The sequence below is a fragment of the Dreissena polymorpha genome, chromosome 8 (assembly GCF_020536995.1).
Source record: "Dreissena polymorpha isolate Duluth1 chromosome 8, UMN_Dpol_1.0, whole genome shotgun sequence".
In the NCBI taxonomy this organism is placed as follows: Eukaryota; Metazoa; Mollusca; class Bivalvia; order Myida; family Dreissenidae; genus Dreissena; species Dreissena polymorpha.
In genome coordinates this window covers 23,577,339-23,582,867 of record NC_068362.1, presented here as the reverse complement: position 1 = coordinate 23,582,867, position 5,529 = coordinate 23,577,339, and positions in this window count along the sequence as shown.

Here is a 5,529-nt window from a genome sequence, read left to right as displayed (position 1 = left end):
TTTTTTCACATGACACACATGTGCATGTGAAGAGTTCATAATTACATACCCTACAGCATTTAAATAGTATCTTTTCAGTTCTTTATACACCTGAACAAAGATGTTACACCGTTTCCAGTCGTCTCGAGGCTCATCAATTGAGCGGTGCCGTTGAGGTCTATATCCATTGCACATACAACACATACGGGCGTCAGAAGAATTGTTTTTTGCATTTATATGTTGAAAGTCCTGTCAAATACAAGCACTCACTCCTATTTTGTCTTTGGTTTATTATTTGTATGATAATGATAATGATGATGATATGGGTTATAAATCTGATGAGATTTTAATAGTATTTTGAGAATAGAGAATAATAAATTTACTCATAACTATGAGTAAAGAGCGTTTATAAAGGGTGTTGTAAAATAGATAGATATTGAGCATATATAACAGTAAAAAGTGTATACACATAGTGACATATGAACGTAATTTATACGTTTACACAAAATAAAAAATGCATTTATGTTGAATAAGATTTGTAAATCATGGTTTTTAAATGTACCTTTATACATACTGCTATTTACACATATTTTATAAATATATATGTTTTGTTTTATAACAAAAAGTATACTATATAATTTAATATGATTATAGTTGCTACCTAATTTACGGGCAAAAGCTTTTTAAGTCTTTTTGATAACCATGTATTTTAAATAAATATATGGGCATGATTGTGTTAATAATATAATGGGAAATGTATTACTTTAGTGAGCCAAAATAACGCTTTAATAAAAATAAATGAAATATCAAATTAAATGCTACTTTTCCTATGGTATCAGAAAATTAAATAAGTCAATGCTTATTTCTCAATGGTATAATAATTGGAATAAGTCTTTAATAAGTAGTGAAAAAATGCCAGTAAAACTAATATATACAACTGAATTACATGAATATGCAATTAAATGTAGAAATTTCTATACCATAAATACATGAATACGTGAAGTTTCTTGACTACCAGTAATTTGAATAACACAAATGTGGATTCGAATAAAGAAATTATGTGAAATTTGTTAATTATGTGGATAATTATACCAATTTGAATTGAAGTTTGTTGTTGTTATTAAGTTCTCAATGAGAATTCATAAATAAACCATTTTTAAAAAATAAAATATACCAAGACCAGGAGCTCTCAACAGGACAGTTCTTCCCTCAATATCTGCTGCAGACGAATACCAAAAATGCACCGCTCGCGACCGGAATTAGGGAATACACACCGGATGCTGGATTTCGGTATTGTTATTTTCGCAGTGGTAACATCCCTTTAAATTTAAGACTAAAATTTGTCGAAGTGCCTATGTTGCTCCAGCGGTCTGATTTTCCATCGCGAAAATAGATGACGGCAGGAATTATTTGACTTGATAGCCTATAAGGTAATGTCTCTCTGTATTTCAGAAAATTGATACAAATAAACGGTCAACGCCCGCTTCGCGAGCTTTTGCCCGTATAAATTATGTATAAACTTATGAGTGATGTTTTAACACAATCAGTTTTATAAGAGATATAAACTGCGTTTACACACACTAATATAATTGTGTTACTTTTATGTTTACACAAATAAAACACATGAGGAAATGATAACCTATATATTGTGTTATATATATGAAAAAAATAATTTGCAAACATGCTAATATACCTTTCACATAAAATATGTATGTGATCAGTATACATTCAGACATTATATTTCAATAATGAAGATATAATGATAAATTTATGCACAAATATACTTTGTAAAAACAATAATGTTTGAATAAAAAATATAGAAAATGTCAGTGCCATAAATGTGTAAGGGATTGAGCAATTTCATAGTCCATAATAGTTTAAAGTGGGGGTCATTTAATTAGATACTATCTATCGGGCTCAAATCAATTATCAATCTATCATCATCTGACGAATCATCATTTGTATCTGGGTCAAGTGCTGCAAATTTATTTCTAGGCATAGGGGTGAAGTCTTGTGACATTTTCATGCTAAGACTTCGTTTTGACCCCCTTACCTCTGTATTCTGTGTGTCCATCTCCTCTGTTCTCTTGCTATCTTTGGTCTTTCCCGCATTTGCCTTGATTCTTCTTTTTACTCTTTACTGTTTTAAACCCTTTTCATTTTCTTGTGACGGTGGCTCTTCCTCTGTCATCTCTGCGGCCTCTACTTCCGCTTGCTTCTGAGCAGGGGTAAAGGCTTGGGCACGGGCTGTGGCCTTTCCTACATCTGTCTCTTTTTCTATGGTGTTTGTTGTTCCTGAAACACTTGTCTTAGAATTTTCTGTGTGTTTGTTTTTGAAAATGGCATTTATATTATGTGGACATGTGTTTCTGACATGTCCCACCTCCTGACAGTAAAGGCACAAGGGCTGTCTTCCTTTCAGGGTAATGAGGGCCTGTGTACCACATTCAAATGCAAGAATATGAGGAATATACTCTTGTTGGTTTTTGTTGCACTCTTAAGTGACAACTCTAACACCTGAATGTGTCTGAAAGTCTCCAACTTTAAGGGTATCATGCTCGATGGAAACCACTTTTCCAAAATCCTTAAAAATATGTCCAATGGTCCCATCAGTCACAAATGCTGGTAACCAGTGCACTCTGCACTGCACTAGTTGTTTGCCATATTTTATGAATCTATATTTCATTCCCTGATATGCAACTGATGCTTGCATTTGAAATTTTGACAAAAACGAAATACACTTATCTTTCGAGACGAATGTTACGTCATATTGTGACGACCCAGGTGGTCCAGAGGCCAGTCACTCTACATCTTTGTCCAATATCCCGTTTTTCGAGAGGATGTTTAACACTCCTATCATACTGCTACCTCTTTGCCCTTGGACTTTCATCGTTCTCTCTATCGCTTCATCTATCAATGCATCTTCAGCTAGAGCTGGTAATTTCAGTACCGTTAACATACTTGTATCTGTCGCGAACACAAATTAGTCACGAGTTGATCATGTATCTATGGATATAAGTCCACAGGTATCGATCCTTTAAATAGAAGCGTTCTTTAGATCACCCTTTAGAAAGAAAATACTGGTCCTACCCAGGAAACAGATTGTTTTATACATGGAGCATTCCGGATACGACCGCGGGATCGAAAGCGCCCTTTTGAGAAAACACTGAGCACTTGAAAGTGCCCTTTTGACAAAATAGTTCCCTATGTCTTTTTTTTGTGTGATAATGCTGTGCTTAACAACAATGAAACTATAGCTCTTACTATTTTTATTGACGAAGCCTTACCTGATGATCTCCAACATTAAACATGTATTTCTAGTACATACTGACCAGTCATTTTTTTTAAAAACACTGTTATCTTTTGCCCCCGTTAGTTTGCTTAATAAAAAATTATTTCAAAATCAATAGTTTCACTTATGCGATTTTTGTTTTTAAATTTTTCGTGTAGAGCTATCAGTATTAAGTACGAAGGACCCATGGGCGTCTGCAGGAATTATCTTGTGGGGGGGGGGGAACAAGTGCTCCCCTTTGCCGCCATAGCCGGAGACAATTTTAAGAATAAGGCCAGATAATTGTGCATCATGAAATATATCTGGAAGGTTACAAGTTAGGATTTGAAATCGATAAATTTGCTGTATTAGAGAGGCTTATACCTTTTTTCTCTCTCCTTTGTTCATATTGACTTTTCTCGTATACAATTCTCATCAGTCATCACTCATCATCGGAAGACATTCATAATGTTTAACCCACAATAACTATTAAGTCGTGATAGGAATCGGATGGCCCCGATTAAGGACGGGACCTTTGTAGTAGTCAAAGTGTAGTAGCGTATTTGTTTTTTACAGTGAAGGCAAATTTGTGTTACAAATACTTTACTTATTACATCTAGTTGTGAATGCAATGTAGCTCTCTACGAATAGAGATTCAGAAATCATATCAAGCATGCGAATTTTTTTCTTTTTCATAAAACTTTATTCATGACGTACCCTGGGGTGTAGATTGCCCCAGGTACCCGCTAAAAGAACTAAATGTGAAATAACAAATGTATGGTGACTTATTATAATATTTAACAAGATTAACCAAGTTATAAGAAACAAAATAATATTTTTCACAATTTACAAACAGTCTTTTGCACGTCTGCACGTTTAATTAATATTCCAGTCTTTGTTCACGTCTGCACGTTTATATGATGTTATTGTAAAATGTATATGATGTTATTGTAAAACAGAACACAATGATAGCTTTTAACAAATTAAAGTCACCATCTAAAATTTAAGCGGGTCTTAATTAGTATTATGTATTGAGTTTATATCCTTGATTATAAAACGAGTAATGTCCCTTAATAATTGTAAAGAATAACGAAAAGAAACATATAAGGTTGTATATTTAAATGAAAAAACTATTATGAAATAAAATGTGGTTCCCAGTGAACCACCTCAGGTCATGCACGGGCACTTCCCGCGATGGTCCGCCAGGATCATGATATATAGTCTACAGCTGCCCTGGATGATGGGGCACGTGACAGCCTTCGGAACAACTACTCACACGCCTCAACCCTACCATCCAGTTAAGCCTGAACAAGTGTGAAAAAGCATGTATAATATGATATCTATTTTTTTTAATGAAACTCAATACGCAAGAAAGGTTAGTACAATGTTTCTATGGCCTACATGAGTCGAAATAAGGCAATGGTATAGCGTATATACATAGTGATGAAACATGAGTGATAATGAAATTCAATTAATGAAATGAGATGAGCCCAAGACCGGGTTACACAGTAAATGAAATTATGATTGAAATGATTCATAGGAACATTGATGATAACAGTGATGATGCATATATAAATACATCAATACAAAAACTCATCACAAAAATGACACAAAACACTGTATCACTTTGTTGTTCTCTCTCTGACCCAGGATGACATTTTTTTTATATAAATTATCTTCACCGACTTCTTAAATTGTTTTACTCGAAAACAGCATGTTTCCTAACATAACCGTTTCGATGTTTTAAATGTTGTGTGATAATGCTGTGCTTAACAACATTGAAACTAAAGCTCGTACTATTTTAATTCACGAAGCCTTACCTGATGATCTCTACATTCCAACATCATACATGTATTTCTAGTACATACTGACCAGTCATTTTTTTAAAACACTGTTATCTATTGCCCCCGTTAGTTTGCTTAATATAAAATTATTTCAAAATCAATAGTTTCACTTATGCGATTTTTGTTTTTAATTTTTTCGTGTAGATCTATCAGTATTATGTACGAAGGACCCATGGGCGTCCACAAGACTGATCCTAAGGGGGGGGGGGTGACATAATTACAAGCAAAGAGGTTAACACAAAACGTCAAGCAAAATAAATTGTTTAAATATAATTAATAGATAGACGTTGAATTTGATATACAAAACTATAGAATTATAAAGGTGCTCGGCATTACTGTGACATTTTGAGTTTGTGTAATGGTTCTGATGTTAAAACGAAAGTATTAAAGGTACACTTTAAGATAAAAAATAAGTATTTTTAGTAGTTTAAGGAA